General features: G+C 37.1%; 1 pseudogene; it reads right to left on the bottom strand.

The window, feature by feature from the left end:
• Positions 1-2,778: 2,778 nt before the first annotated feature.
• Positions 2,779-17,065, bottom strand: part of LOC107707464 (cyclic nucleotide-gated cation channel beta-1-like) — a 23,890-nt pseudogene continuing 9,603 nt past the window's right edge.

Here is a 17,065-nt window from a genome sequence, read left to right as displayed (position 1 = left end):
TGCAAGAAGTGCGCAAAGCTTTCTGGGAAACGTAGTTTAATGAAAGACGGACTCTGACCTTGGATTTGTGTCGACAGATGGCGCCGTATTTAATTTAAACATAGTATGAGCACATATAAATGAGCCATACACCTAAATATACACGAATAACTTGTATAAATTATAATATAACTAATATATAATATAATAATATAATATACTATAATAATATGTTGCTTATTACGGAGCCCCTAAAGTACACATGGTGGTGGGAAAAAATCAGATTGAGTGAAAAAATTTGAGGTGGGAGGAAAAAATATTTGTCAGATTTTTTGCGTTGTCTCGCAAAACCAGTTGAGTTCTGACAAACACTTCCTGTTTACTTTACAGATTGTAGTGGTTCATACAGCTCCATACGTTCACAATGGAGCAGTTCATAGAGTTTTGTTTTGAACTTGGACGAAATAGTCAGTGCATGCTTATCAAGGCACGGTTTTGGGACATTCTAAAACACTTAATGTAAACCACTGGATGACTAAATTCAGGCAAAGGGTTAATCCAAGAGAAACAGGCAATAATCAGGTAACACGGGAAAGCAGGCAAGACAAGACTATGACTAAACAATGAGAACTAGAAATGGCTCCGTAGAGTAGCTATCGCTAGGTGAGTGATAAGCGCTTACAATACTCGGCAGTGAATGGTTGTTTGAGTGAGTGTTATATAGTGAATGTGTGATTGGTTACAGCTGTGTGCAATCAGTGCTGTGTGCAATCAGTGCAATGGATGATGGGATATGTAGTCCGGGATGACATGCAGCAGTTTGTGTAGTGCGAGAGTCAATGTAATGGAATGGTGACCTCTGGTGGTGATTGAACGGAAGTCCATGGACAGGATTCGTGACACATAGAAAGAAAACGCTTAATTAATGGACTAAGATAGAGGTATAAAAGGGCGAATTCGGTATACAGTTTATTAATCAATTATACATGAAAGCAGGTAAGAACAGAAGCGTTTTCCTCCCATAAAGAAAACGTGGCTTAATGAAGACGGTGATAAAAAAAAGACCAAATATGCTATAGAACTTATTAAAAATATATTCTGTGTACATGCAAGCAGATGAGCCCATATGAGCTGAATTGCATGATAAGCGTTTTCTTCCCCATAGAAAACCGCGCTTAACGTGGCTTAATATAAGAAGACAGTGATATAAAAAGCCCACATTTTATATTTTATTAAAAATATAATACAGGCAATCAACGCAGTAATCCATTAAGCCAGTGGTTCTCAAACATTTTACAATGGCGTACCCCTAGGGCATTTAGCCTAACATTCTTCTGAGTACCTCCACTTAGACCGCAGTCACACCTTTTCCATTAAGGGACAATATTTGCCCCCTTAAATTACTTAGACCGCAGTTACACCTTTTCCATTAAGGGACAATATTTGCCCCCTTAAATTGATTTACATGTGCATTTTTACTGTTATAGAGGCAAAGTTTTTCTAGCCTTATTAATTGTATCTCATGTTTTATGTCATATTCTTCACATTTCATTAAGTGTATTATTAATATAATAAATAAAGCAATAATGGTGGCAAAAAGAAATTTATCTTTGTGATTCAAAACTAAAATTGCCAGGAAGTGGCGGCAAGTCACTTGCTAATGAGCAAGTCGACGCATTCATTCATTCAGTAACGAAGCAAATGGTTGTAGTTATGAATGGGGAGTATTTTATGTTTCAGCGATTTGATCGCGCCGGTGCCTCATGCGCACATATTCATTGCAAACGGCCTGTTCATTATTAAAATAAAACATAGAATCACCAATACAGATAAAATGTTACACAGTCAATTTAAATAATCTGTATAGTCTGTGCCGTACAGCGTGAGCCCCGGTCAACTCCAGTGCGGCACATTTTTGTTCATTATGATTTTTTCCCCTTCGATATTGGAACATACAAAGCCCAGTTAATTTAATAAATAATGGTTTAGCTTCAAATACATTGCGAATATGGAAACATTTGGATTTGTGCTCAATGAGAGCGGTACGTGAGCCCATACTTTCAGTTTCGCTTTAAATTTGGTTTTGGCTTGTTTATAGCTATTCTGGGCTTGTCTGCTTTCCTGTGCATAATATGCTATATTTTATTAATAAACTGTGTACCATATTTTGGTTTTAGCCTATACCATCTTCGTCCATTAGCCTCCCTTAAGCGTTTTCTATAGCCTAACGGTTTTAAATGGGGGAGAAACGTTGCATTATGGCTAGCTGCTTTACTGATAGTAATGCTATTAATGAGGTCATTAATATTACAATTGTTATTAGTATTAATAATATTTATTAGGCCTAATACCGAATTGGGCCTCCAGTGTCACTGTTATAGTAGCCTACATTAAGCCACATAAAGCGTATTAATGTCCCAAAACCATGCCTTAAACTATAAGCAAAGTTGACTGTATTTGAACTTGAGTCCAAGTTTAAAATAAAACTAACGCAAAAGTTTTGCGAGGGAATTTATTTGTGTATTTATTTATTTATTGTTTTTGCAGGTTTCGTCCTCCATACATAGTACTTGTCCAATAAGCATAACTAAATTCCCAGTGTTTGATGCAAACTTATATATCAAGGAAGCTATAAAACAAGAAAACAATTAAAAACAAGTCATCAGAGACTGTTTATATAAAAAAAAGGCCATTTTCATTTTCAAACCTTCTGCCCATCTATTTTTGGTTCTGAAAAGCTGTTAACTATTTGATTTTGTTTTGTTAACGGCAGCACTTTTCCCGCTACATCTGGATATCATGAACAGAGGAATAAAATCACTTGTATTTCACATTTTGACACTATTATCTTCAGCACAGTAGACAGATGCTGCACAGAGAAACCAACCGACCTGAAAGAATAACAATAATTCCAAAAGATGCAGTTTATTCAGAGAAAATGTTAGAGAGTAGTTGTGCATATCATATTTATGTAACATCTTTAGTTTAGACCTACTGTGTTTCAAACAGGCCAGACAGCTGAAAATCATTGCGTTGTTAAGTGAATCCTCAGGACACTGGAAAATACTTTTTAAAACTGGGAAGAAATGCTACATAATGCTAAACATTCATGAGCTCATATAGCAATGAGCACTGAGGGTGTGTACAGTGCCGTGTTTAGAGTTTATTAAGGCACTTATCAAACCAAAGACCAAAGCTAAAAGCAACCGGACATCCTGGGTCGACCTCATGGTTTATGCTAGTATGTTAGCTTATTGATGTATGAGAAGTTATATTTTGCGTATTACTGCATCATTAGTATATATTCTGAATGAGAAAACTAAACGAGAAGACAGTTTTGTGCATTCCTGAGTTCACTGACTTTACCTGACCTCATGACCCATTTCAGAAGCAAAACACTGAGCACAACAGTGTCCTGCAAATTATTTTGATGGTCTCAGCTGTCTGGGTTATTTCATAGCTGCTTTATTTGCCACTGGATTACTTCTTTGCTATTTAGTTTCCTCCTCTGCTGGGCCCTCTTCAGTAAATACATTCCCCTCTCCAGCACCGGTGGGGGTCGTGGGGATTTGCATTGAGCTGTCTGATATCTGAGACAGAGTGTCTGCGTCTTGATCTGAGTGCGGTTCATGGACTGGTGAGTTGAGTGCCGCAGAAGAAGAGATGGAGTGCTACATAAGAAAGAATTGATAAATGTATATTATATATTAAATATATTATTATTTTTTTTGTCCTTTTAAATATTTTTTTATATTTGTCATTTTTTAATATTTTTGGTAAATTTTAATATGTATAATACGTACATCTACATATAAATTATACAATATATATTTTACATATATTATATTAAGACATATAATTATTAATTATATTCATTATCTTATAATTATATTTTTTATTATATTCATTACATTTAAATGAATTTTTTTGGGTCAAATTCAAGGTATGTACCTGCAAGGAGACACTCGATCTGTTGGTCCTATCCTTAAGTTTGGACCATGTTCCTTTCATTCCTGATTTCTCTGTCATCTCCAGTGCTGCTTTTAACAGTTTGGGTGTCTCGGCACGAGGAGGAATAATCGGGATGGGCTCCTTTTCTTCCTCTTTCATCTCAGCAGGCTTTTTATCCTTCATCAACATTTTCCTTAAGGGCAAACAGCAGGTTACACATTATTTGAACAAAAGCTAGGGCTGAAAGTTATCTAGTGAAATATCGATGAATCATCGTAGTGGAAAATGAAAGGAAAAATGGGAAAATCTTCATGGCTCATTATTTTCCTTCCAGCAGTTGCACTCACCTTGCTTTCTTGCGCAGCAGTTTCTGGGACTCCGGATAGTGCACCATGATCTCATTCAGGTCCCTTTTGGTCAAGATGAGAAGGTTAGCAAAACCACGTGCTACGACATTAGCTGTTCGCCGGTTTCCTCCGCCCACATCAAGCAAGCTTTATTGGAGAAGAAGACATGAACTAAGAGCAAATTTGACAACGAGGGATTTTATCCTGACAAAACTAAATATAGCAGCCCTTACCTGACCTCTCCAAACACAGCTCCTGCTTTCAGAGTCACAAACACTGTCTTTCCATCAGGGCCACCAACTACCTGGACTTCCCCTGCCTTTATGATGTACATCTCATGGCCCACTTCATCCTGTAATATATATATATATATATATATATATATATACATATATAAAATTGATTACATGAGAAATTTATATCTGTACCATTACTGCTATAGTAAACTGATTTGTCTGATGTCTGAAGGTCTGTTATGCAGGCTAAACATCTTTGTGCTCCTTGCCTTCTTGCAGACATAGTCTCCGGGAAGGTACACCACTGATCTGAGACTCTTAAGCATGTCAAAGATCATCTGTCTGTCACAGCCCTGAGAAAGACACAATGATGCAGGGAAAAAGAGATGCAGATAAGTAATACAGCAACAAAGTCAAGGCAGGTTAAAGAATTACCTCATCTATCTATCCATCCATCCAATTGTTTATTTGTTCTTCTAAATTTTTATATTTCTTCTAAAATATAATTTACATTTTACATATATAGACAGACAGTATATAACACCAGCTGTGGCAAATAGTTTGCACAATTCAATTTAAATTCAATTATATATATATATATATATATATAATTTTAATAATTCAATTATTTTATGTACAATTGTGGTCAAAATTTTACATACACTTTACAGTATCTGCAAAATGTTAATTATTTTACCAAAATAAGAGGGATCATACAAAATGCTTGTTATTTTTTATTTACCTGGATGATCCACAGCTGTTTTTTTTTTGTTTGTTTGTATTTTGTTTTTTTAGTGATAGTTGTTCATGAGTCCCTTGTTTGTCCCGAACAGTTTTTTTCTTCTTCTGAAGAACAGCGGGCAGTTTAACTGTTAAAACCAAACAGCTGTGGATCATCCAGGTAACAACACAGTATTAAGAATCTGAAAGAAAACTTTTGAACGGGGTCATTTTTATAAATTCAACTATTATTTTCTCTTGTCGACTATATGTAAACATGTTTTATGTGAAATATCTTGCTCAGGTCAATACTAAATAAAAAAAATAACATGCATGTTGTATGATAATTCTTATTTTGGTAAAATAATTAACATTTTGCAGATACTGCAAAGTGTATGTAAAATTTTGTCCACAACTGTAGTTATTTATTTAAATATATTTATTAGAATTGTACTGTATTTATTAGAATTTATGCAGAATTTTAAATCTTAGCACTTGCCTGGAAGAGTGGCACTTTACTGATAATGTTGTAGCTGACGTCCACTGCTATATCCAGCCTCATCTTGTCAGGTAGTTGATCTAGTAGCTCTTGTTCATCTGCATGAAACCACAAAATGTCAATTTTTATCTTAAGTTAATGAATGGCCATTATGGATGAATGTCTGTAATGTATTTTGGCATTGATGTGTGTCTTAGTCTTACCCAGCATGCCTTGGGACTGCCAGGTGTAGCTGTACCAGGTTTTCACTCTGTTCTGCACATCTTTAGGGATGCGGTAGGAGGCCATGTACTTCACTGTGCTATCCACACAGGCACGATAGTTTGTCTGAGCCGCAGTCGCCGCACCAACAACGTCTCTCATCTGACATAACGCAAGCCTCGATCAATGATATTAAAGGGATAGTTCACCCAAAAATCTAAATTCTGTCATTAATTACTAACCCTCGTGTCGTTTCAAACCCGTAAGACCTTCGTTCATCTTCGGAACACAAATTAAGATATTTTTGATGAAATCCGAGAGCTTTCTAACCCTCCATAGACAGCAAGGGAACTTCCATGTTTAAGGCCCAGAATGGTAGTAAGGACATTGTTTAAATAGTCCATGTAACATCAGTGTTTCAACCCTAATTTTATGAACCTATGAGAATACTTTTTGTGTGCAAAGAAGACAAAAATAACGACTTTATTCAATTATTCAACAATTCTTCTCTTCCCTGTCAGTGTCCACCGCCATTAACGAGAGTACCATGATGAATGCGTGTGCATTCCTCTGCTTGTAAACAAGGCGCAGCACATCAGGATTCAACGTCAGAACGCCGACTCCTGCGTCAGCAGCACCACACACATGCGTCGTGGTACTCTCGTGAATGGCGGCGGACACTGACAGGGAAGAGAAGAATTGTTGAATGAATCTGATGAACGAAGATGAACGAAGGTCTTACGGGTTTGGAACGACATGAGGGTGAGTAATTAATGACAGAATTTTCATATTTGGGGGAACTATCCCTTTAAATGCTACAAAAAACTAATCAGTTAATGCCTTTCACACCATGATAATGGCCTTACCTGACCAATCATGATGGAGAACACAAACACTCCAATAAAGTAATTGATGAGCTGAAACACAATCTCAAAAAGTGTTGTGGGTTCTGGCAGGCCACCAATGGTCAGCAAAGTCTTCACAGCAAAGTAGTAGCAGCGAAAATAACTGAAACGGTCACAAAGTGAACATAAATATAATATAAAATCTAAACATATAAAATCTAAACTGAAAATATAACATTTGAAAATATAATGTTTAAAGATAAAATTTAAAAGGGGTCGGTCACACATCATGGGAAAAATAGGATTTTTTTTTTCTTCCAAAAATCACCATGATTATGACATCAAATTCATAAACATGAGTACATTAACATATGCCCGCTACTATGATGAACAATATTATATTGGTGCGTCAATCTTAGCCAATCATAACAGAGGTAATTTAAATATATAATTCTTACTGGACCAAAAACATGTAAACTGTTTTTAGTGCAAAAAACCTGGATTTGATGTAAATGAAAGCTAATAAAATACATGATTCAAATACCTATTGCCTGTCCCATCATAGGTCCATTCTGAGAAACCCAGACCTTCAAATGAAGAGCCCCAGTAGTACAGACAAGCATTGCAGTGGACGGCATACAGTAGGTAGGTGGTGGTTCGAATAACTCTGATAAATGAAATGAGAGAAATGAACTGGCAAAAACACTCCAAATAAAATGTTAAACAAATGCCCAATACAAAGGTTTATAGAAGCTAACATCTAACCTGTAAACGTAAGCGTTGGTCAGTATAGCTTCCAGACGCTTGTTGAACTCAAAGAAAGACATAAACTGCACAAAGGAAGGACACATTAAAGAATTAACTAAGTTCATCACGGACTGATCTTTCTAAAGCCCAGTTCTAAGGTCCGAGTAGCAGCTTGCCTTCAGGATCCTGGGTAAGCGGAGAAGTGGATTAATCCCTGTTTTGAAGTACAGAAGCTCCAGTGGAAGCAGACTGACCACATCCAGCTGCAACACAGGAAATGAGACCCTTCTTAGACTACAGAATGTGTCCAGTACCTCAGAGCATCAAATTTAGTCAGTCTGGAAAAGTCCAAAACGTTGTATTTAATGAAACGATAAATAGCATAAATGTCTCATTACCTTGAATCGTATAGCTTTGATGTAATTATCTCTCATCTCTTTCTTGCCGGTCTAAAAACAAATATTTTTCAAAACGCAGGGTGAAAAAACCCCCAAAACAAAATATTTATTTCATTTTACATATTCTAATATTTTTCCCTTGTCAATATTTACCATAATGTCCCCATGAAGCACAAACTGCAGTCTGGGTTGAAAGGCCAGGATGTCCAGTATGTAGATGGCATCACATAAGTAGTCAATCAACAGCCACACATAGATGTTATCCGGTGTTTGATATGGAAATGCCCAACGTACAGGAATCATCCACGCGCTCCAGTTAAATGCCAAAGACACGCAAAACAGCCAAAGTACGTAGATCAGATCTACAGAGAATACAGAGCAATGGAAGATTTCAGTGTTTATTTCACTCAGATGGTTTATGGAAAATAAATATTGTGGTGCACCAAAATGTTTATATAAAACCAAACAAATTTTTGGGAGTTGCAATGTTTGTTAATTTTTTATTTATTTAAATTAAACTTGAATGATTTAAACGAAGTAACAAATATTATGATCATTAAATAAATTAAATTAAATCACCAATGTGCACCAAATGTATCCCTTTATACAAAAGCACTTGTTTTTTCTTTTATCATTTATAAACCTAATGCCTAGATATCAAAGGCTTAAGTTTAAAATGAGAAAGGATGTGAAGCGTGAGAACAGAACAAAAAATGAGGGAAAATCAGTAACTGATTGGATTTATGTGCAAGTGTGGAATGCCAAGACAGCTCAAATGTAGACAATTGTAGGCCAGTCTTCAGGATTACAAAGAGTAGAGGACTGCAGGAGACGGGAGGAGCGCTCACTAGTGAAGGGGTCGATGCTGGATGGAAAACGGCACTGCAGAAGCCGACCAATCCTGGATTGAGGTTTCACTTTACAGCACAGGATCTTTGTTTTCTCCTCTTCTTTCTCAGCAGGGGCCTCGGACGCCTCCTGCTCTGTTTTCTGCTCTGCTGGAGGTTCAGGAGGAGAAGCTGGAGCTTGCTTAGCTGGGGCTGTTCATAAAAGACCATATTAACCATAAGTTTATTTGTATAGCGCTTTTCACGATGCAAATCGTTGCAAAGCAGCTTTACAGAAAATGTAAGTTTCTACATTATATTTAGTATACATTTCTCAACATTGTTTTAATCAACTAGCCCCACATTAACTAGGAACTAAGTTTATTAAGTAATGTTTGACAACCAGTGTCTAAAACCTGTACTTTTTGTCTTAAGCACTTTAAATGTATTGTTTTGTCAACAAACTCATTTATGAGAAACAATTTGCTAGAAAAGTGTGCATCTGCTGACGATCTTTAAAATAAATGCCACTTGGTAACTCACAGGCAGGTGGTGTTTCATCATCCGAGTTATCTGGATCAATCAGCTTCTCTTTGACTCGCTCTGTTCTCTCTTTGAACAGCTTGACCAGCTCTTGTAACCTCTCATTTACTACAGTACTAGTTTGGCTGGCTGAAGAGGCTGGCCGTTGATTTAGCCTGAAGACAGAAGATAATTAGTGCATTTACCCAAAAAAAAATCCCATATTTATATATATATTGCTCTTGGGTTTCCCAAAGCACATTATACTATATCTAACCTATATCTGTAATGTGCCCAACTAGCCTCTATCTGTAATTTGTTTTGTGCCACATTCTATCAATATCTAATATTTCATTTCCATGCATTCATGTTAATTTCACATTCTAAAAGAGTATTTATTAGTTACCCATCATCTGCACTTGAGATGCTACTCTGGCTTGGCCAGGCCCGGACTGCAGTTTCTAACTCCTCATCATCTTGCGAGTAAAGTCTCTTGCTGTAAGAAGACCACAAGATGACAAGTTATGAAGGGGCTCTACAGGTTTAATAGGACAAGTTTCATTAAATGCACTGAAAAATTAAATGAAAAAAAAAAAAAAATCTTGGATATGATAAGGTAATGAGAAAGTCTTCACATATTTAATTAATAATATGCACACAAATGCACAAAATGAAGTGGAGAATATGGAGTGGATTACTCTGACAGACTTATTTAAGCATCTTACATCTTGGTCCAAATTGTCTGTGGTTTTCTGTCTCTGCATACACTGTTTTGCATCCAGTGCAAAATGTATGTGCAATATGTGTATGTATGTGCGTGAGTGCGTGAGTGTGTGTGTGTGCGCACAGACAACAGAACAGAAAAGAAACAAAACATAAAATGTATATCAATATTTGTGTATCAGTTGGGCTTTTCACAGTTGAACTTCTTTATTCAATGATTGCTAATTCTGCACTTCATGATGCTGAGTAGTCAGGTTTCCAGATTTTCTCACTGTACTGTACATTTGCAAACCCTGGATTAACATTATGATTTGCATATTTTTGAGGTTCATTGATAACATTGATTGGATGGGTAAAGCACACATGGCTTTAACAGTTTCCCTCAGACACTAAAACTACACATTAAGCGGAAGTTTCTGTAACACAGACTAGCGTTCGCATCAAAATTGAAGGGCTTTATGTTAGCACAGGTTAAGTGCAGTGCAAATGTCCTGAATATTTACACTTTAGGTGTGGTTACATTTACCATTGTTCGAAATTTGGTCACATGAATTCACCACATTGATCAACAGAAAGCTACTAGATTTGAAAGTGACTTCTGTGTGAGCTGTGCTTCACACATTGCTACATTGACAATAGATTTTTTTTTGTCTGCAAAATTTTGCTAATGTAACCGCAGGTTTTCTACATCCATTGATTAATGAAACAAGGCAGATTTACCTTGTCCGATTAGCTTTATGGGCACCAGGGACGGTGAGGGTTTTGAGGTTGGGGTCCTGTGGGTTTATTATTGGTGGTATGGGGCGAGATCTCCTTCCTATTTTCCCTCGGTCGGAGTCGACATCTTCCACATTGACGGCCGGGTGCACACTCAGTCTGGAGCTCACTGGAGATTAGACAATGCTCAATAAAGAAACATACAAGAAACCTTGACACTGGCACCTTCAGTAGCATCCTCTTTATGACTTACCTTGAGGTAAAATGGACCTTAGAGCTTGAGGTCAATGGTTGGAATATAAAGAGGTCACTTTGGTCACTACAGGCACCCACAACCTAATTTTCTCTAAGTCACATTTGGCAGCAAGGCATAAGCAAAACATAGCACAGACTAGTCTAACAAAAAAGGCAACAGCGTGGATCACCTGAGGGTCTAGCAGAGGTGGGGTCGTCCTCAATGTGGAAGGCAGGGTTGGAGACGCCTGACAACTGCCTGGAAGGGGTAATGGGTGGCAGACGGGGGTAAGAGGGCACATTGGGCAGGTCTAGGACAGAGCTTGGGGAAGAGGGCGAAGGGGTACGGGGGGAATGGAGTGGGGACTGGCGGACGAGACAGTCCAACTCCAGATCCCTAGTCTTCTGCGGTTGCTCCTTGGGCATCCTGTTCCGGCTTAAGTTTGTTGAGACGGCTCTGAATGTTAGAGTAGCACTGTTGGGCACACTGTGGAATGGTGGAGATCTTCTGTGGAATGCTGGTTATCTTTTGTGGAATGCTGGATATTTTTTGTGGAATGCTGGAGAGTTGTTGCGGAAGGATGGAAAACCGTGGAATGCTGGTCAGCCTTTGTGGAAAGTTGGATACCTTTTGCGGGAGGTTGGATATTTGTTGTGGAATTTTGGACAGCTGTTGTGGGAGGCTGGATAACTGCACGGGAAAGCTGGGAAAATGAGGAGCACTAAAAAGCGTCTGGTTTGGGAATTGTGGGGTGATTTTGGAGAATCGCTGGGAAATTTGTTGAGGGAGCTGTGCCAGTTGAGGAGGAAGAGACGGCAGCTGTTGGGTGATTTGAGAGAGAGCAGGGGGCAGATTGGGCATGGAAGGCACTTTGGGCAAAGTGACATCGATGTCTTTCAAGAACTGGTTGAAGTTGTCAAGGGCCTGTGGCGCATATGGTACACGCATGAAACATCTCTTCAGAGCATCACATCTGGAAGGGTCTGTGGGGATAGCAGCATATTGTCAATTATATTATTCTATGTTACATGAAATGTTTACAATATTTGATGCTCTGTTATACAGAACATTCTGAGAATAATGTCCGGAAATGCCAGTTACAGTGGCCCCAAAATGTATTGCATTAGATAAAGTATCAAACCAAGTGACATTTATTTTGAAGAAATATAACACAAGAACACTTTTCAAGCAAAAATATTCACAAAAATAAATTTGTTAGGTTAACAAAATAATAAATCAATAGAAATGCCAGTGGTACTGATTTTTTTTCTGCTTACCTAGTTGGGCTATTATTTCAGTTTTCTACTTTTCCTGCCAACATTTTCACAGACACAGGACTGAAAATTATGAACTTATAATTTTATATTTATGCATTTTTTTATTCATTATTTAACATAAATTTTTTAAATTTATTGTAATAATACTATTACACATATATTTTCACAAATAATTTTCCGATAAATTTTCCAATAAATGTTAAGCTTTCTTTATATTGAAAATTTGCAATAATAACAGACAATTATAGGTACTTTAATTACAATTACACAGGACTCCAAGACAGCAATAAATTCATAAACACTTTGGAAAACGTACTGGTTTGCATTACACATTCTGGTTGTCAGAAGTTAGTGGAATATGTCCATAGTTAACATGAACTACAATGCAATGACATTAATAAATAAAGGTTTGTCTTAAATTTCTAAACATGTCCAAATAACTTTTAGGGCCACTGTATGTGAGAAACAAAAATGTGGAGGTAATGTACGCCAGTTGTGATGTCATTCTGTGGCTTTTTATCATGTTAGCATCAGTGTGTTTACACGATCTATTCTGAATGACTGAGATAAACACTCACCACTGCTTTCCTCTTCAGGAGCTGTACTCTCCACCTGAAGCAAAATAACAGAAATATGAGATATTTATTTCAAACACTGTAACACAGAGAGGCAAAAATCTGCACCAAGAAAAAATATGGTCACTGCAGCAGGGTGCTTGTGAGCACAGTGTACTTTATTCAGTCTAACTCCAGAGGGAGTTTTATGTACTTGGTGTACACACTGAATAATTTGTATATGTGAAAAGTCACAAAAGTAAAACAGTGTAAGAGAGATAAATCTGAAGGACTAACAAGAATACCTAGTCAGAGCAAGAAAGTTTCAAGTTAGATGGACAGTAGGCCTATACATGAATTACCGGTGAATCAGTTCGTGAAACAGAGGTGCTGGTAATGGACTGAGGTTGCTGAGTGATCGGCTCAGGTTCTTCTTCGGCTTCACTGGAGTCCCTGGGCTCGTCCTCCTCATGAATCTCCTCAGGCTCAGGTTCGGATTCAGACTCTGGTTCCTCCTGTAGAGGTGAAGAGGACTTGAACTCCTCCACAGGGGTTTCAACAGTCACCGCAGTGTGTATAGCCTCTGCCTCTTGTCCTTCTGGAACAAACTCCTTAACTGAAGGTACTTGACACCTGTGGATACACAAGGCATGACGCAGACATCAGCTATTATATAAACAACAGGCTAATCACATTGGTAAGCAACTAACACATCTGTGTCAGCTATATATAAACTTACATAAGCACAATTTTCGCATGATGGAGTAATGATAGACTGAGATGTGCCTGTTTGATTTCCAAAAATCTCCATTCTCTTGTTAAGTTTAAACATTTCCAAAATATTATAAACAGAAAGCTATAAACTAGTTCACGCGTTATAATCCTGTAATTATAATGAACTTACTCTGAAATCAGACGCGGTCTCTGAGCGCATCAGGTGATGCAGTGTCCATATCCATCCATTTTGTGCCGTTTGTTTATACATTAACGCGTTAGAAGTTGTATGATATGTTGACGCGATTGACTGGAACGATAACAATTTTCATTTTGGAAGTGAAGAATTTGCGCCATCCTTCACTAAGACAAAGTCCTTTGACTGAGACGAGGCAGAAGACAAGCATCAGAGCCGCGATTAGTAACTATAGCAACGGCAGAGGGGGCACCGCGCGCCTCTATGATATGCGATGCGGTTGCTAGGACACGACATAATCTTGAAATTTTAAGCAGTGCGCCGGAAATGCGTGAGTTGTAATTATGCGTGGCATTATTTTTTATAAAACACAGATCTAAAAATACAGAGACCCTACTTTCAGTTATTTTGTTTTGCAAACAAAGACTAATGTGAAAAGCACTAAAACATGTTTGCTACAAGGAAAGCATGAGGAGTAAGAAACTATGATATTAGTCTTCCCAGCATGAACTAACAAATATGCTGGTTATTCCTGATTTCCTTGTTCATCAACTATCATGTTTGTTATAATTCTTCATATGTTTTACGCTGCTATTTGATTCCGTATGACTTCTACATCACTTTCCTCTTCCTGCAGCACTTGTAATCTGTGACACAGAAACATTCAAGTTATTAAGGTTTTGGTATTGTATCAAGGATGTTATCAAATATTTAGTATTAGGGGGACAAATGGTGAAATTTCAAGAACTGGTCACTGAAAAACCATCAGCTTTCAATGTTGAAAACAGTTGCGCTGCTTAATATTTTTGTGGACAACATGATACTTTTTTTTTTCAGTAGTCTTTGATGAATAGAAAGTTCAAAAGAACAGCACTTATTTGAAATATTTTGTAACATGAATAAAATTTATATAAGTTCTGAATCTTACTTACCCATATCTTTGAATGGTAGTGTATCATGATTTCCACAAAAATATTCAGAAGCAAAAACGGTTTTCAACATATTTTTTTTTCTAAATGTATGCATATACAGTATATACATTTATCACAAAGAGGGATTGATTGTTTGTTGGTGTGCATGAATTACTCTTGATCAACATCTTCTGGCTCTTCTGCAATGGTCTGAATGCCAAACCGGGCCTGTGCCAACTCCCTGACAGCCATCTCTGCTGTCTGACGTGCCACATCTTCTGCCATTCGTGCCATCGCCAGACGCTCATGTATCAACCTACACCAGAGAACAGCAACACAGATAAGTCTGGTTTTCACTCTTGAAGGACTAGTTCACCTAAAAATTTAAATGTACTCATCCTCAGGCCATCCAAGATGTCGGTGAGTTTGTTTCTCAATCAGAACAGATTTGGACAAATTCAGCATTACATCACTTGCTCACCAATGGATCCTCTGCAATGAATGGGTGCCGTCAGAATCAGAGTCCAAACAGCTGATAAAAACATCACAATAATCCACACGACTCCAGTCCATCAGACTTTAGCTATTAATATTTTTTTAAGATACTGAAAAATGGCATGCCAAAACTTCTCCAGGGCCCCAAAACACCCTTAGACCCCAGAGGGTTAACGTCTCATGAAGTGAAAAGCTGTGTGTTTGTAAAAACAAATCCATCATAAAGACGTTTTAAACTTTAAATCGCTTCTGACCAAAACAGAAGTCCAAAATATGTTATCCTCTAACATCATAATCCACCATTTTTTATTTGTTTAGAACTGTTTTTGCTTGCAAACAGTGCTTGATCTGTGCATATTTCACTCCTGATTCAGAAGAGATGACTTTTTCACTAGAGTAAGCAATATTATGGATAGAGGACTCGTATTTTAGCTGAAAGCAATGGTTTGAAGTTAAAAATGCCTTGATGATGGATTTGTTTCTTACAAACATGCAGCTTTATGTTTCACAAGACATTAACTGATGGTTTGTGTATTATTGTGATGTTTTTAGCAGCTGTTTTGACTCTCATTCTGACGGCACCCATTCACTGCAGAGGATCCACTGGTGAACAAGTGATGTAATGCTACATTTCACCAAATCTGTTCTGATTAAGAAATAAACTCTTGTACATCTTGGATGGCCTGAGGGTGAGTAAATCATCAGCAAATTTTCATTTCTAGGTGAACTGTTCCTTTAAGTCTGTTACTTTAAATACTTGATCATCAAGCTGCCACTGTGCTTCCAGCAAGAGAGAGAGTTATTACCGTTCCTCCATAATTAATATGGCGGTGTCCTCCGCCTCTCTCCTGATGCTCTCGATCATGGGTGTCCATCGTGCAGTTTGGGTCTCCGCATCCTCCAGTTCTATGTGTGCTTGTGAGGGTGTGGTGACACTCAGTGGAAGAGATTGTTCTGGTGACCATGGTGTTTGTGGTTGGGACTGAGGTTGTGAATTTGGCGGCGAGTTTGCAGTTGGACATGTTTCCTTTTCTTGAGCCTCATCTTCAGAGTCAACCTCTTCAAGAACGAGGTCTGCAGGAGCTGACCAAACACTGCCTGCTAAAGATACAACCATGCTTGAGGACTGTTTTAAAACTTCACATTAGAAAAAATTTTTTAAAAAAAATGTCATGACGTGATTCTGTGGTATACAATATTTTATATTCATTACTGTGCTGGTTTTTGTCCTCTTAAATTTAATGTGATGAGGTATTTTGAAACAAAACAATTATCCAGGTCAATAATTTACACCTGTTTTGCTTCAATAATTCCTTTACTTTTAACATTTCAAACATCAGGCCACACTGGCATCTGAGTGTTTAGAAAGTAGGAAACATCTGTAAGATTAAATAAAATCAAAGTTACCGTCATGTGTTTTTCCCAAGGAATTTTATTATTATTATTATTATTATTATTATGCCAATAGAAACTGAACCCTTTACACATGAGTGCAGTTATGTATTTTCCTTTATTAGTAAAATGCATTAATACAATATTACAATAACATTAAGTATATAAAATATGAATATACATACAGATTAAATTACAATAATTCAAAACATATAAAGTGTTAAAAAACCGTTCAAAAGTTTGGGGTCAGTAAGATTTTTTTTCAATAAATTAATTCAGCAAGGATGCATTAAATTGATAAAAAGTGACAGTTAGACATTTATAATGTTACAAAAGGTTTATATTTCCAATAAATGCTGTTCTTTTGAAATTTATATTCATTAATGAATCCAGAAAAAAACTTATCATGGTTTCCACAAAAATATTAAGCAGCACAACTGTTTTCAACATTGATAATAATAATAATAATTGTTTCTTGAGCAGCAAATCAGCATATCAGAATGATTTCTGAAGGATCATGTGACACTGAAGACTGGAGTAATGATGCTGAAAATTCAGCTTTGCCATCACAGAAATAAA

This window comes from Sinocyclocheilus rhinocerous, unplaced genomic scaffold, assembly GCF_001515625.1.
Source record: "Sinocyclocheilus rhinocerous isolate Xijiao unplaced genomic scaffold, SAMN03320098_v1.1 scaffold534, whole genome shotgun sequence".
NCBI lineage: Eukaryota > Metazoa > Chordata > Actinopteri > Cypriniformes > Cyprinidae > Sinocyclocheilus > Sinocyclocheilus rhinocerous.
This window is presented reverse-complemented; position numbering and strand designations above follow the sequence as displayed.